This window comes from Tyto alba, unplaced genomic scaffold, assembly GCF_018691265.1.
Source record: "Tyto alba isolate M040663 unplaced genomic scaffold, T.alba_DEE_v4.0 Super-Scaffold_7, whole genome shotgun sequence".
Taxonomy (NCBI): Eukaryota; Metazoa; Chordata; class Aves; order Strigiformes; family Tytonidae; genus Tyto; species Tyto alba.
Genome location: NW_024881328.1, coordinates 29355050 through 29373006, shown reverse-complemented (window position 1 = coordinate 29373006; position 17957 = coordinate 29355050). Strand labels below are relative to the sequence as shown.

The 17957-nt window shown below is 40.0% G+C and overlaps 1 protein-coding gene across 3 annotated transcripts in view; it reads right to left on the bottom strand.

The window, feature by feature from the left end:
* PARD3B (par-3 family cell polarity regulator beta) overlaps window positions 1-17957 on the bottom strand; it is a 432753-nt gene that overhangs the window by 31125 nt on the left and 383671 nt on the right. The gene's annotated exons all lie outside the window — the stretch shown is intronic.

Below are 17957 nucleotides of genomic sequence, written 5' to 3'. Positions count from 1 at the left end.
AGTATAAAACGTGATATAAACAGGCTTTGCTTTCAATCTTAACGCAAACCCAGAAACTTTTCCTAACACCACTGCAAAGCTAAGTATCCAGCTGGGAGTTAAGTGCATTTATCATGCTCTGGTGCCATTTCAAAAGTGAAGCATTAGCGCACTCAGTCAAAATGCCAGTTCGCTACTTCGTTTGTTTTCAAGATGGCAACCAGAGTTAGCTGGAGAGCGCGGTTCTATCAGGAAGGCTCCAACTGGGGTACAAAACGGTGAACTTCAATGCTTTTAGCACACAGGAGCTCTCCCAATTTCACTTACTCAATGCCTACTGATGGCCCAAAGTGTTAAGAGCCTTGTTAAAATGGAGCTATTAGTCTTTTCCTCCATAAACGCAGGAGGCTCTGTCTGCCTCCCGTGTTTCCTACATTAGTATGTATTCTTATTCCAGTGCTGCTAGAATCAGCAGTTTTATAAAGCAATATACTAAGAGGCCATTTAAAATCCCCTTCCCCTTTTACAGATTAATAGCAGAAAGGAAGATTTAATGCCTTTTCAAACATTTTTAACAATTCATTAAAAAGAAAATAATAAATCACACCAAGCTTTCGGCAAATGCCTGATTATTAAAAGAGAAAATAAACAAAAATTAACATGTTTTTCACATTCTACAGGTTATAGTACATTTCTGTCAGTCCTGTAATTTATCCATAATACACCATTTTCATTGAAGAGATGTAATCTCTTGTGGACCCATTATGTAAGCCAAGTCCAATGCTAAGAGAGGCACTGTTCCTTGGAGCTACTAACTAAGCGCACGAATTACTCTAGACAAATACCATTACGCACCTTGCCACTTACTGGACATCCAAGATACTCACAAGTGAAAAAAATTATTCAGCACAGGCCTCTTGCTAACTCCCCTTTATCTGACTCAAAACAGAAAGAAGTCCTCATGGAACTGAAGGCCACAAGAAATAACCACCTCCGATTTGAAATGACCCATGCTTTAGCAGTGCCTGACTTTGGATGAGCAAAAAATAACAGTAATTGCCCTACATTTCAAAAGGAGGGCAGTAGCCTAAATGGATCATTCATTCATTTTTTCCATCAGAAAAAGTGACACATAGAGAGAATTTATAAAGATAGAGTCACTTAGGTGAAGAGTCACAGTCACTTTGGCTGTTCTTATACTGCTAATTCGATCAGGTATGCCGGTGAGAGAAGAGCCTCTGGATTTCTGCAGTTTTATGAAGAAGAATGAGGAGAAGAGAAATGAATGTGTAATTTGGTTCGCTCAGCACAAAAGCCACGTAGTACACAGCCTACCTGCGTGGCTGCAGGTAGGCTATTAATTATGTGCAGTGACAAGATGTTTATGAGCTAAAGGATGCGCCTGGTAACTGTGCATTCACAACCCCGTGCAAGTTTCCTGGTGATCGCGCTCACACCTAGCAGGAGTAACAGCAGCCAGTCAACATGCAAAAACACAAACAGATTTGGAGTTGTGCCAGCATTGAGCAGCAATTCCAAAACTTATACCAGTCACCAGAAAGTAAAAAATATTTACATCGCAAGGCCTTTTTACAGCCTGAAAACACCCCTTTTCCGGTGGTTTCCTACAGACCAAATAGCAGGCGATACCCCCTGCTAGGCCAGTTTGTATATATGATTTGAGAGACAGTTGCCATAGAAACACGCTGATGGTAGATACACAATTTTGCTAATTTGGATCCATTGAGCGGCTGAGTCTCCATACCCTATATAAAACCCCCGACGCACTGGAAAAGCATGCTCTGGCTCTGCACGGCTAATTAAAGACTCAGCAATTTCTTCTCCTTTCCCTTCTCCATCTGTCCATGCGACAGTAAAAACGTATCATCACTCAGCCACCGGCAAAATGGTGCCTGGAATAAAATACTACCCTGATGAAAAGAGAAATTGCGAAAATGGAAACACCTCCTTCGTGGAAGTTATTTATGTTTCAGAGAGTCAAAGCAAAGGGTTCCTTGCACTCTTTTACAACAAACTAAGCTAAAAATCAGCATGAAAAGTACTAGTTAACAAGATCAAAATATTCCAGCTTTTCCTCCTTCCCTGAAACAGGACATATCCAGCTGGCCCTCAGTCCAGGTGTGGAGGTTTTAACCACAGAGTTAATAATCATAAAATATTTAGGTGAGTGAACAGTAATTTTAATAAAAAAGGATTAAAACCTGAAAGTCCCATCAAAGTGAAATGGACGCTGGCCATGAGGTGAGCAGTGAGGTGCTGGAGCTGATGGAAGGTGCATTACTTAGCTGAGTTGTGTCGAAGGCAGCTGGAAGAGCTTTTGAGACCAACAGCCCAATCAGTAAAGAGCAAACACGACAGCAGATGAATTAAACCTTTCACAAATATATGGTAATGCACAACAGAAAGAATGATCCAAAACATGCTCCTGTATTTTTAGGGTTTAAATTAACGACATCAACTTAAATAAGAGCCATCATTATGAAGAGATCATCTCTTAGTCTAGAGCGGCCTCAACTAACAAGCAAAACATGAATATGCAAAAATAACGGGGTAGAGATAAACACAGAAACAGCCATCATCCCATCAGTGCAATTAAAAGAGCAGCATGCTTAAATTGAGGAAAGGAAATGCTATCTTTATCAAAAAACAACAGCAACAAACAATTCATGAAACTTAACTGTTGCAAAGTATCAGTATGGCCAAGCCCTTTGTAGAATGGAAAATCAACAAACTGGATACACACATGAATCAAACCAACTAGCATCAGGTTAGTAGAAGATAGTAGAGCCTTTGACAGGCTGAAGAGAGGTAAGGCCTCAAAGAGTCAGCCATTCCCTGAAAGAGAGAGCAGGTAGAAACCTCTGTACGAGCAGGTTATTCTCCTAATCACCCCTTTGGGAATCCCAATGAATTCTTCAAAGCACGTCACAGTGGCCACACTTGGAGACAAACAGGAAAGAAATTGCATTCATATAACTAAATGCCTTCATGGTCAGGATTTTCTGTGTGCAAGAATGGCATTGCTAATAACATTTTTGTTGTTCAAGTCTCTTTTTTTTTAAACAAACAAACAAACAAATAACAAGCTCAGTAATTTCCACTGGCAAACAAGATTTCTGCAATAGAAATGTGTCACTTCAGAAAAAACTCCATGGCACCTCTGCGTCTTTAACGAAACCCTTGCCAGTGCCCAGTGGCAGAACCAGGCTGGGGAAGCACAGACTGAAGGGCAGTGTGGGCACTGCGTGCTGCTCTCCTCAAAACCCACAGCCTTCAGCAGGGGACCAATGTGCAGGGCTAAAAGGCAGAGAACCAGCGCAGGCTGGGGCTCCCTCCCCTTCCCTGGACAAATGCAGTCCACATTTGTTTTAAGAGAGAAAACTGTAGAAAGATTCATAGTTTGACATGCAGATCCAAAACAGACAGGAAGGGAAAGCAACTGTAAAGAAAAAGAGAAAACAAAAGCTCCGCAGGTGTCAGTGCAAGCTATGTCCGTGGCAAACATGGTAACTCTGGGGCACTTCTGAGGAGTTTTCTAATACACAGAAGTGATAAGCTAGCAGCAAGCACCTCTAACCTTTCAATTCTCTCTACGAAAACTTCCCAGAAAAAAAATAAAAAAGGTGATGTGAACATGCACTTGTAGATCAAGCCAGAAACAAATACCTTAGAGCATTCAAATATTTGCAAATAAATTATAAGGCATAAGTAGAGTATAACTGCAGGCAAGTATCTTGAAATAAGTCTAGGATTAGCCTACAGGAAAATTCTGAAGCTGCAGAAGAACAATTCTTTAAGAGCAGGGAAGGGATTTCCTTCATTCTGAAGCTTGAGACTACTTGAAAATTGTGCAGAAAAGTGCAAGAGGCTATGTTTTTTCCTGGGAGACACTGCATTTCATTCCTCCTCACCTGCTTTACACTGCCTTCCTCCTGGAGCATTTGTTAAAGGCTAAAAGACTAGCTGCTAGAAGGAAAGCCTCCCTTGCCCCTTTCATATGGATCAAGGTGTTTGGGGTTGGACAGATGTTGAAGCATGAACAATAACAACTATAGTGATCTTTTTAAAAGTTTAAGCTTCATGAAGCCAGAATCAACTTTTTCTTGTGAATCTGCACACAGCTGAAGGTGAGAGCTACCACACTGCAAATATACGCCAGCAGCAATTCCTTGCCCCTAGCAGTGGGGACACATTCAGCAGGACAGTGTTTTCACCTGGGGCTTTACCTCCTCTCATGATTTCCCACCGGAGGTACTGGAGCTCTCTGCTCCTGGTCCATCCCAAGGGAAGATGGCATGCTGAAGGCCCAAGACCGCAGGTACTGCTCGTAAGGAAATTAATGACGCAGAGCCATTTTCAGGGTGGCTGTCTCGGAAAGCTGCAGTTACCATTCCCTCTCCTGCACGTATTTTATTTAGAGCTGCACATAGAAAACTTTGATCATCTTTGTAGAGATCAGTTTGTTAAAAAGAAAATGTCTAAAGCTTCTTAACTAGCTATAGAAAAACCACATCTCAGAGTCAGAAGTTTCACACTCTTAAAAAGAATAATACACAGTGGGTATTGCATTCAGGCTTATTCATTTTTCACTTATATGCTAAACGTCTCCTCTGCCCTTTCAAGTTTTCTTTTTAACCCTTTTCCCCCCCCACTTCTGAACAATAAGCCTTCTCCAGACATTTCAATTATGATTAAGAACAGAAAGAAAATGCGGAGTGTGTGCTGCCCACTAGATAAGTAGCAATAGCATAACTTCATCAAGGCTGATGTGATTTTAGCTACATGTGTGTGAACCCAGTGCAAACCACCACTGACTCCACCTGAGTCATGTCTGAATTAAAATGATGTGAGATCAGGAAATGCTTATGAAGACAGGAGTCCTGGGACTCCTAACTTTTTCACTTATTCACTGTGTATGCTCAGGAAAGTCACCTGCGCTTGTGCGTTGTGGTTTTCTCTCCATGAAAAATGGCATGATACTACAGTTGCATATCTGCACTAAAAGACAGGAGCCGTCCCAGTAAGGCTGTAGAGTGAGGCATGTGCTCTGCCATCAGCCAAGTGCTTTGAAAATGCCACCCAGTTCTGCTTTCTGCCTGAAAGTCTGTGTATAAACATGGCACATATAACTGCTGCATTGCTTAGTACATTTTTCAATAGTCTTGTGATCATCTGTTAAAGGACTTGATTCAGATGCTGGTTTGACCTCTGTTCTCAAAGCTCTTCTTTTGTCTGTGAGCGTTTCTAATCACATGGGTTGAGATTCAGCATGCCAAAAAGAGCTGTGGTATAACGGAATTTGCCCTTTAACCTTCAGGTCTCCCCTCTGCTGAGACACAGTTGGTTTTTGTTTTCAATTAAGTGGAAACCGAAGAAAAACTGAGAGGTAAAAGTGGATTTGTTCCCCAACCCAGCCTCAATGTTTGATACACAGGTGAAGCACCAAAATTCACCCACTTTATTTTTTGCATTTCAACGGTCTGCCTAGTTCTAGGGACTGCAAGTGAAATTTAAAAGCAGTATTTGACTTGCTAGCGCTTTCTTCTGCTGTTAAAACAGAGGTGGGTTATGTAAGGCAGTGAACTGCATGTTCCATGTGAAATGGAGGAAGTTGATTGAAGGGGTCTTCATAATTCCTTACTGCTATGATACCATAATTATCCCACCCTTCAAGACCTCCAGCATTTCCACAGAAAACATGTTTTCCTTCATCCAGCTTTTTTATGTTTTGCATCAAAAGGTAAAAATTAAAAATTCTACCAGTGTCCACAATTCAAAAGAATTTTCCTGATGTTTTCCTTACATACACAAAGAGGGATGTATTTTGCTTTCCTGGTTTTGCAATGAAAGTTGAAACAGTGATTTTGCGTTATTATAACACTCATCATTTCTCCCTCTAATTTGGATGGTTTTTAATAAAGCTCCATTGATTCCACTGAAAGAAATCCCTCCTGGCAAAAGCAGAACACACACGCTGATTGCTAAATATGCAGCAATTATCATATTCAGCAGCACACTTTAATATCTTATTTATAGATGTATCTATCTATAATTTGCTTTAATTAAGTTGCATTGATTTTAATGACAGAAGCAGTCCTCAAAGAAGAGTCTAATGTTATATGAGCCCATCGGTACTGCTTTACCATTGTTTGGATATAAGACAGCACCTTTAATACTTATTTTAATACTTATTTTTGATATTCTTAGTGGTGCTTTTCTTCACTAAGTGGCTGCAATGGCAAACCAAGATGATGTTCCACAGGAATTCTCAAAACCACCTCCATCACCGGAGCGAGCACTTTCAAATTCCCTGTTACAAACCTGCTCATAGGACAGTTTTCAAGTACAAGGAAGGAAGCAGTATCTTCCCAGCAGGTCCTGAGAAACCCTGTGTTTCTGTTCCCATTCCATTTTACAGACATCTTGGGAGTGTATTGTTAGAGGCTCCCAAACAATGGTCTGATGCCTTCAAAGTTTGTTTTGGGTAGCCTGACAACTAATTTAAACTTTTTCATTTTCTTGCCAACAGAAAATACAGGGTAAATAATTTGGGAAAATGAATCAACAGATGGCTATAGGTGTCTCTTCGGAGCCCAATCACCAAGTCATGATCTCACAGACTCTTAAAGTTGTTTTCTGGGCTTAGTCATTGAGAATGTTGAGCCTTGCTTTTGTTAGACACACACTCACTTTAAGCATTTTATACTAGTCTGGGTTTGGGATTATTCCAAAGAACACTTGATGCTATTAGAACTGTGACTAAGTTTGTTAAAAAACATCTTGAAGAGATAAAGGAAGGTATCACTGCACTCCTAATAGTCTCACAGCCCTGGTTTCTGCTGTGTGCTACCACATACTTTGGCCCTGATTCAGGAAAGCATGCTAAATACTGATGAGGGTGGTTTGTTTTAATTTCAATAGCATTTGATTCCTCTTGGAGGCATTCCCAAAGCTGACATACACCTGCATCTCTCAGTGGCTGTATCTCCTTTTTGGGTGAAAATATACAGGAAAAACATTTATATCTCTGTATCTTGAACACGTCTTCACACATTTGAATGCAGTATTCTAGCGATGATGAACTCGGCATCTCTGTCTCTGAAGTAACCCCGTAAGATATTACTGGTTCACATCAATTGAGGATCTATCTCAGAGACTACTGAGGTAGCTTTATAACATTACTTATGCAGATCTCAACGTATCATTCACTATTAATATTTTTTTTTAAAGTGAAAAATAAGTACTGGCTTTTTAAAACACCACCTTTTGAAATACATCAGCACTAATTTTATAAGAATTGTTCATGTTAAAATGCAAAAGCATGATCCAAAGGAAAAGTGACAAAGTAGTTATGCAAGTACAGTTTTGGTTCTGGTCATCATTTTTCATTCACTGATTATTGCTTAAGTGTTGATTAATAGTTATGTTCATGCTGATAGAATGCATTTCCCTTGGGCAAGAAAAACATCCTTGTCTAAAGGAAAAAAGAGCTGGTAATCAAACCATCCTTCCTCTTTCCCATAAGAAACAGACGCATAAACCAGTCACTGATGATCTTGGTTTGGCTGGTGAGTAGTTCTGAAGATTTTCACTTAGGAAATCAGCTGTATGCAATCAGAACACTACTTGGTTGGTCAGATTGCTAGGCAATTAAATGCTCCCATTCTGTCTCTCTATACACATACTTACACATCTATACACGCACACACACAAATGCACATACTTACAGTCATTGTCCATTCTCTCTATGCAATGAACACCAGGAACACTGATGACAGCAGAGCTCCATGCTGGAATTAAGCAGGGCTGATTATCCCAGGATTTACTTTTCCTCAGTAATGCCCTACCTCTTGTTCAAGGAGGTGAAACTAATGGTTTAGATTTAGAGAGAGAGGAAAATTCTCTATAAAAGCAAGACTGAGGGAAATACAAACACAGATGGGAACTTTAAAAGGGAAACAGGCTGTTCCCATAACAGTTTAAAAACATGGCAATTGCTTTAGCTTAGTAGAAAACAAGCTCTCAGCATTTGCTGTATCTTACAACACTAAGTAGAGAGAAAATAGCAAAGATGGAGGTGAAGCCAAAACTGCAAAGGGTTTTTGCATAGCCCTACAAAGATAATATTCTGCTTTTGAACCCTAGCTCTGCGATCCCCCAATCCCTGGTGCTGGAGGACTATGGTTTCCTGTGACCATGCAAAATGAGATCATTTCCTGGCCTGTGTCCGTCTCTGTGGGTGGCTTCTTTTTCCATTAGTTGTACAATGTGTTTTGGTTAATTCTACCTCTTAATTGTCTTTAATGAGCACCAGATTTGCAACACCCTCACTTGCAAACCTATTCTCAGACTAAAGGCAGAGACCCTTGAGCTGAGAGCAAAATTTAAAAGCAGCAAAACAAAAGAACCTCAGCACCCATCAGCATTGATTCTTTCCAACTACAAGGGGGCACTTCAGTTGCTCTTCCACTGAACCAGGCCAATGTAATTAATCTCTTCCCAGACTCTAGAGAGAATAACTTAACTTGTCACCGATACACACTTGTGATGCAATGTACAGCATACAAAACACATATATGTGAATACATTTCTAAAGCAGATCTCCTGTAGTTGTCCTACAATACTGTGCATGATTCCTTCCCCCCCCGAAACCAGTCCTCTGCCTTAGCCTGTTTGAAATGAAGCTGCTTCTTATTCCTCCCAGTCTTGCATTCTTTGCTTCTCTTCTCACTGTAATTAGTTTACAAGACTACTTATCCAGATGATTACTGCTTTTAAATGACAGTCGTCTTTTTTTTTTTCCACTCCAGTTCGTTGTTGCGTATCATTTTGTCTTGCTATCTGAATACCCAGTTCTCTTAAGCATTTTCTCATAATGTTATTTCCTGATATAAGGCATTTTGAAATACTCCATGAAAGACAGTGTATGAAGTAAATTGAATTGAATTTTCTCTCAAAGTCAGGAGCTTTCAGCATCTTTCTCTAGCTAAGTCAGCAGAGTTCTTGGCACCAATGCCAAGGTGTAATGGCCATGCTTTGCAGCCCAGCCATGAGCTTGTGTTCTTTTTAGGGAAAATGAAATGACAGTGTCAGTACCTGGAGAGCAAACAGGGGACAGATCAATATTTCCATTTATGATGAGGATGGCAAAATTAAAGTGTTTGGGGTATTTCTGAGGTTTTTAACGCATACATTGAGATAATGCCTTTTTGCTGTATCTACCTACATCTGTTGTTGATGCTGAATGTGTACATGGGGGGTATATGCATGTGTATGTCAGGGAAGGAAAGAGGGAGAGAAGGGAGAAATAGCAGGGCATGGAACTTAATTGCAGAACAAGTTGTGGAAATAGACAGTGAAAAGCTTCCTGCAGGCAGGCAGCTTCACAGGGGAGACCAAGCCTTTCATTGTCTATAAAATCATGCCTTGCTGGAGGTCCTCAAGAGTAGAAGGGGTAGCGCCTAGAGGCAGTAAATCTCTCACGGTTGTATTATTACATTCTAAACACTTAGCTACTGTACAAACCAGCACAATGCTTCAAGAGAATAAAAGAAGGAAGAAGGGGGGAAATGAACAAAGGGAAGAAGAGGAAGATGGCAATAACATTGGGAAAACCCCCCCCTGCCACATCTCTCCTCAAGAGTACTTCACATCAAAGAAAAACAGCAGAGTAAATTGTCACAGAGTTAAAAGTTAACCTCAACTCCTTCCGTTGTGATTTGGCACCACTCTGGAACAGTACTCCTAGAATTAGAATGGTTAGTCTGTAGCACAGGGTATTAAATCCACCTTAATCCTGTTAAACATAGATGCCACTAAAGAGAGGCGCACTCTCAATGGCATCATGACAAAAGCTCTCTACACTGCAAATTCAATATGGTTAATAAAAAAAAAAAAAAAAGTACAAAAAAATACCCCAAACCTGGATTAATACTGGGCAAACAACATCAGCATAAGCAGGCTTAGAGAGAGGAATTGCTTTCCATATGCTATGGCATCAGGTTCCTCCGGATCTTTTAGATATCAGTCTGTAAATGTTACAGACATTGTTTCTCCTGCTTGCAACTGCTGTTGGGTGGTGACCTTCTTTGCTTGCTGATACCAGTTTAGCAGTTGGTACAGTTTCTCTGTGATTTGGTACTGTCTGTTGTTTGCTGGTACCAGATGGATACCAGATGGGTAACTGTGGGCAATGGTTCCTCTGTGTTCCAGTCCCAAAAATCACTGCCTATAGGGTCAGTCTTGTCAGTTGAGTCCTAAATGGCACTTCAAAGCAGCATTCTGAAAAACCTCAACATCTGTTCCTTACTCCTAATGACCTTAAAAAATGTTGCAGACATACTTTCCTTCAGCCAGGAGTTACTGTGCATCTGCAGGAAAAATACAACCTTGCAGATGCTTGCAGCCATCAAACTCACTCCTCACTAATGGCAGCTCCAGAAGCCACCACCTCAACTCTGAAAGTCAGCACTGAATGCGAAGTATAATCAATATATTCTTTTCTGTGGTAGCTCTACTGTATAAGAGTTCAGAGATACTTGAAGGCATTTTTCAAACAGTACTTTCACAAGTGAAGTGGAAGAACAAGAAAACAAAAAACTTAAAGTGCCTTTGAAAGGCAGCAGGAATACCTGAGGGCCAAATGTAAAGCGTGGAGGGAAAGCAAAGAGAGAGAAAGTAATGGAAGAGATCTGTTTTAAGCATTAATTTGTGATTGGACTTTCAAAACTTTAACCTAATTGTCAAACTACAGACAGGAGCTGAAAGGTCAGTTAATGGTTTTGAATACTGAAAACTCCCTCCTATCTTATTCCATGTGACTGCTTCTGTTTCTAAGAAAGGGAAATAAGTTTATTTAGGACAGTACGGGAGCATTTTGGTAAATGTGCTACAGCAGAATGCTGTCTACAGAAAAATATAGCTGACATCAAAGCATGTTCCCCACCCCCTGTCTTGCTTCATGAAGAAGTTATGATAAACAGGTTATGTGTTCCCTAAGGTTACCATGGAAACTCATTCTTTTCAGGCCATCATTTGCAAAGGTAAAATTTGCATTAAAATGTGATGGAATTTGATTTTGTGCATGTGTGTGTGAAACTCAAGTGGGGTCATGCTACCACGCAGAATAGCTATTATTTCAAACCCAGGAGCATATGCTTATGAGAGAGATCTATTAATCCGTGTAAACACCTCAGTGACCAAATTACAGTTTAATTGCCAACTTGACAGGTATCTTCGTAGCAAATTAAGAGAAATACTTTGAAAATTAGCTTCAAATGCAAATGTAAATGTTAATACTGATCCACTGGTGGGTACCACTAGATAGCATTTTGCTAAATTCCCTATAACCACTTCACAGGAAAGACTGAATTTAGATTGTTGGAATGACTTTGTTTTGATGATGGCAGACCACGGATGGAAGGCACAGGCATGTATTACAAATTATAATATTTTATCTTCTCTTGAAGGAGTTATCATTCCATTAAGAAGTATAGAATATAATTTGATATAATCATGATTACTGTAATACACAAAACTTTCAGATCTCCTCAGAATCCCAATTTGGTCACTTTGTTTTGAGTCATAACTTCAACGTCATAATTTCACTCTAGGTATCTCCTACTCTGGCTTTTCTTGTAATACCTGATGGTGTAAAGCATACATCTGGTCCAGGCCTCCCAGGGCCCATGTTCCTTGAAAGCCACTGCCATCATTTGTTGCCACATGCAGCATTTGTCTTCCTAACATGGGACTTCATTATTTGCAATAGTAATTTTGACAATCATTACTTCCAGTCTATCAGGAAAACAAATGAATGGACTAAACCCAGAAAAACCTGACAATTGGTGATCAGACTGCACTTTAAAAGATAACAGTATTTGTTCTCTTGCTCAGTTGTATGCATTCACAACATAGTTGTTGAATTTGATATACTACTTTATGAAATCTATGCTATTGCAGGGCACTAGATTATTCACGTATCATCTGCCTTGAATAGCAGGAGCCCCTTGGAGGCAGCAGAGCCAGAATTCATATTTCTACTCGAAAGGCAGACATCCCAATATCACCTGGATTACAGAAGACTCAATATCTCCTATCGTACAGAACTTATGACATACAGTTCGGCTGGAATGGCTCTACTTAATATTGGGCAACATGACACTTAACACAGCAGTCAGGCCATTTGATGAGGAAAAAGAAGCAAAACCACAGACAGCAGTATTTGTCGCTCTTACTTCCTTATTGTTAATAAAAACAGTTGCACAGCAAGTGTCTCAAAAACACCAAAAAAAAAATCAAATCAAAATCAACCCTTCTGATTAGGTTGCACAGTGCCAGTATTTGTTGTTAGACTGCCCTCTGCATTGGGATATTCTTGCTTCCAAATTCAATTTACTAAACAAATCAAGAACATAAAGAAGGTTTAAAAAAACAAATGCAAACAAAAATGAAATTGATTACTAACTACTCAAAACTCAGCACATTTGACAGGAGGAATGAGTTCCAGCCAGATCCTGTATTGAGCAAGAAAAAAGGCACTAGCGCTCCTTTTTCCAACTGTTCCTTAAGACCAGAGTTGAGGTTGAAAGTTGAAAAGAGCTGGCCTTGAGCAGAAAAGCCAAACTCATGTACAGCACCAGCCTTACAGGGTAATGGAGTTCTCTTTTCCCATATTTTGTACTTTATTTTAATACAGTCTTGATATTAGATTAGCATCTGCACTACAGACCTTAGACTGGGAACTAATAAAGTTATCCGCCCAATCTCTCCATGTCTGAGTCAGTGACTTTCTTTTTCATTTTAAATAATTATAACAATGTCGCCTGTTTGTTGAGAAAAAGAGAGCCTTTATATATTCATAGATAATTGCTTATACCCAGCACCCAGTGATACATTCTAATTACTTTTCACACCTTGGCTGTGAAGAAATCTTGAACTCTTTAGTGTTTTTAAACTGCAAAACAACAATGTAGCCAGAGAACAGCACCCTGACTGCTGAAAATTCACCCAGGATGAAATTTAACAAGCAACTCTCCTAATGCATTTTGCAGTGAGGAACTTCAGCAAAACTCAAGAAGATCCAAGGCCTCCACCTCAGATCTTGTGCTGCAATAATGAGAAGTGCTGTATAGATGTACAATAGAAGAACTCAATCCAGAAATCAAAAGTAATCAAAAGTCCATTATTTCAGTTGGCTTCTGTCACATACTTAACTGTAACAAATAAAAAGATCTGTACTCTGTAACAGCCTCAGTGACATAGTTGTATTGCTTGACCCAGCTTCTTTCAAGCTCGACCCTGTTCTGCACACACTGGGCAACCGTTGCTGTTTGCCTCACTGAGGTCATTCTGCTTTCCATTATGTTAAATGGACAAATTTTGCAGTCCTTTGTCAAAACTGCTTTCTGTTTTAGTGGAATTTTATCCCTAGCAGGCAGAGCTGGACAGTGACCAGCATCTTTAGGAAACAGGGTGCTGTCTGGGACAGCAGTAGCTAGGCAACTCTTTGCATCATCAGGATTTTTGAGGGAAGAGATTTTTTTTTTAATCAGCAACATACTGAACATGAACATAACCCAGAGAGATTAAACTGTGAGAATTCAAAAAGAAGTCAAGCGTGTCAGCATCTATTTGATAAATGCGCCAGATACCTGGTAGTAAAAGCAAAAGCTTGTGCCTAAGAAGGGGTCAAGTTTAAGGCCCAATTTTAGGCCCGATCTAATAAATACCTAAGTGAATGCTTAGCTTCAGACATGAATTTTAATGGCATTACAGACTTGTCTTGTGATTAAAAAATGAGCGTTGTTGTAACTGGGGCCCCTTTCCAGAAGTTGAAGCAGGCCTCTTACTAATGGCCTGAGGAAGAGGAGGTCAATTTTAAAAGGAAACCTACCTCCTCTCTCCCCCTACCCCCCCCCCCCCCCCGCCTTGTAGTCAGACCCATGAGCAGCTGTATTTGATTCTATGGTATGTGGGGCACCAACTTGCTAGGGGTCGGGACGAAGCTGTCATGGAGAAGTACATATCACTGAATGTAAGAGAAGGTTCAAAGTGCAAAGATTTAGCTTTAGCAACCTCACATGTGAAGGCTCAGTGTTAAAATCTCAATCTTCTTCCACCTTCCCCATGTGATGCTGGCCTGAGATTTGTCAGTGTGCACACATGCTCAGGGAAAGTGGCCACACAGTCACCTATCTACAGAATGATTAACAAGTAGGCAGAAAACTGTTAAAGCCTATACTGGCACAAGCTTGACAAAACCAAAACCAATTGCAAAGACCCAGCTACCATGCTACTCAGAACTGCAGTGAAGCCAAATTACAGTTTACCTCTGAAAAGGCTATTTGTGCCTGTTCAACTATGCCCCAAAGGATAAAAGCTGCAGAGCTGTGGCCTATGTGCACAAATGCAGTAACTGTTCAGCACACCACATAGCATGGATTACCTGTTCACAGACTCCCCTCATCAATATAATTACTAGTTAGAGGTTTGTTTCTTGCCTCCCTAAACATATTGGCAAATTAGGAAAAATATATACAACAGAAAACCTCTAGGGCCCTTCATATCATATCAACATGATCTGTGGCAGCTATCGTGTTCTCTGCGATGCCCCACTTCAGTTCTCCATTTGGGCAACATCGGAAAGACCTCTCCTAATTGCAAGGGGCATGACCACTGGCACATGTGTTAATGTGGAACCTCTCAGTGCTGCAAGCCTGCAAGGATGTCCACGGCCTGGCAGAACCACATGTTTTTGTTTGATTTCCTTCAACTACTTGTATGAAGTAAAAGAAATGCTTAGTGTGTTTGTCCTCCTCAGAATTACCCCCTTGTGTTGAAACACAACAAAAAGCAGCTGTGTGATGAGGTACCTTGTGGAATAGACAGCATGACATATTTCTGGAATTCACATAACATTGTAGGGTATAAACAGTACCAGTGGGCTTTGATAAGACGACATATGGCACCAGAACTGTTTCCCTTGGTAAATAAGAGTGTGTACATAGTGTTAGCATGAAGACATGAGCATTTCAGACTCCCCTCTGGTTCAGATAGTCTATGCCAAATTCAACCTTTGTGTAAGTAGGAATGACTCCAAACAAGTTATAAGAGTCACTCTTTATTACTAGTATTAATGGAATTGAATTTGGCTCTCCCTGCATGTGCCATTTGGAATAGTTTATTTTTCACATGAGGTTTGGCAGGGATTTCTCCAAAATAACTTCCCCCCAAACCCACCCCCAAAAGCCAGCCTCTAAATTTCAAAATACCTCAGCTTAGTTTGAAAAGCTCTTTAGAATATATCCCGGACCTGAAACATTCATTATGCAGAGATAAGTAGTGACCATAAAAAGTTCTTGATTGGTAAGTTAATCCTACATCCTAAGAAAATGTTTTACATACTCTCTTAATATTTTAGTAACATATACACAAATACTTCTGATCCATGGTTTTCAAAGCAGCTATATTTTAAGTTAGTCTTTTCTTTTTTTTTTTTTTCCCCCTCCCCATTTACTTTTTTCTCCCCAAATTCAATGTTTTCTGCTAATAGCCTGTGGGCTCAGAAAGTCTGGAATTTGCAGCAGTTTCTGCTATATGGTTTCACATAGTACATAAAATTGTCAGCTTCTCCCATTGCGCTAGAAGACAGGAATGTTATTATTCTAGAAGTCGGAGTTTTGGTTTCTAACCATGGTCCAACACAAACGTCTGTGCGTTTTGGGAACCTAATGTATTTGAAATGCAACATCCTGAACCTGGAATTAATTGATCATGAAAAGTACAAACAGCTCCTTATTCATCCTGAAGCAAGCGTAGAACCCTTTGACACATTATGGAAAAATAATGCAGTTCTTAACGCTCCTTTTTTTGTTCTGGTTGATTTTTAGGCTTGGATCCCTGCCAGGCACACAATAAAGTACTTGGCCTTTAACACAGACAGGCATGATTCTTCTTTCATACTCTCAACTGGGAACTGACAAAACTCAGTACATCACAGATTTGTTTCAACTGAAATGTTCACAGCTAGTACCCAGAGACGGGTTTTCTTGTATCTTTAGGTTATATATCAGCTTGCAAATCTGATCTGTAAATAAGGAAATGGCTTTTAGAACCACTTAATGTAAGGTTTGGTACAGTGAAGCTGATGTGGTCACTAACAGGTGAAGAACTGTTTGCAATGTGGCCGGTGTTACATGTAGTCCTTGAACGTACATTAAAAAGATAGTGTTTCAAGGATTTACTGCCACCCTGAAGGAAAGAATTGATGTTTTAAGTAACTGGATTTGTACAAAGTCTGTAAGACAATCCAAGTAAATCCTCAAATAGATGATTAATTCCTCATTATTTAAATGCCCTTAAATACAAGTGCAGATGATAACTTCACAGCTTTGTCTTGACAGCTCCTTTGATATTTCTCATGATCTGCTATTAGTCTGTGACTCTCAGGCCCTGAGAGTGCCCCACGAAAAAGCCCTCTAACTCCTAGGGAGACTAAGTTCTTGCAGCTTATTGCTTACATAGTTCTCTCAGGGTCTGGCTGATAACTGCAGTATATGATAAGACTACATAAACATATTCTGCCTCTTTCTGTAGACCCAGATTACATTTGTATAGGATATGTTCATGAGTGCTTTGACTATCTGATGTCCCACTAAGTCACGAGTATGTATGCACATGCCTAAACTCTGTCTTGAGCTGATACTTCCCAATATACCCTAGCTGTCAGAAAATTTTAGGGTAATCTCACATTATACTGACAACAGGAATTAATTTTCCTAGACAATATTTATACTTATCATCAGCCTGTCCTTTGGTTAATTAGCTGAAGGTTTACTTGTGATCCACCCTACAGAATTTGGCTTTATCGTTTATCCTAGTTATAAACCTGAAAGGGGGTTGGCGGGGGTGAGGAGGAGTCCATAGGATGCAAAACTCAACAACAAACCAAAGCACAAAGAAACTGGAAAAAAATTTCAAAGTATCTGGCTCTATAGCACAGACAGTGCTATATACATGTGTCTGTTTATAGAGATACACTAAACTGAATTATTCAGTTACTTCCAAAAAGGAAAAGAACAGACTGTGGGGAAGGGAGAGCAGAATGAAGGCGCAAAAGAGCAAAAAATTCATCCAGCAACAGATGAGAAGAGCAGAGGAGAATTGGAAAATGGATGCGGGGGGGGGAATGGTTGAGAGAATAGCAGGCCTATTTAAAATGAATTTTTGACCTTATTTTTAAAACATTTATGGATCCCAATTGCCTGTCATGAGATCATTTTCCCTTACAATGCTAGCTTTTCAGCCGTCTCTGCACTTTAACTTGATTTATCCCACTTTAAAAAAAAGTAGATTGTTAGAAATACCCCTTCCACTAGAAATTCTGTCCCATTACAGTGTCAACTAAAGGCCACTTGTCAATGTCAGCTTTATCAGATAGAAATTTGCCTCATGACTTCTCAGATACTTTTTTGGAGGACAAGACCCAGGGTCCATTTCTGAGGCTGTTGATTTGTGACGGGATAGTGTCTTCTCAAATTATCCTCTGTTATTTCCCAACCTATCTGCATGTTTCATGAGATGGTGGGAAGTGATTACAGCAGCTGCTGTACATTAGAAGGACATCTTATAGGAAAGCTGGCTTAGGTAAAACAGCTGACTGACAAAAGCATATAAAGAACTGAGTATTAAAAATACATAGGGGGACCCAGTCCCCTCTTTTCCAGCTGCAGCTTCCCTGGTGTCATAACCTGCTGTGGGAAGGAAGAAAACTTATACCAGAAGGTTTTCCTCCTCCTCAGCTGTCTGTTGACTCTTTAAAGACAGACCTGACATCCTGAAGATTAGAGTAAGTTTTTATCTATTCACCATTACGCAATTAGTCATCAGCATGTCTCTTCACTGATGAGTAAAGGTGGAAAAAATCAGCTGTTGTTCAATCTGTGTTACCACAGTAC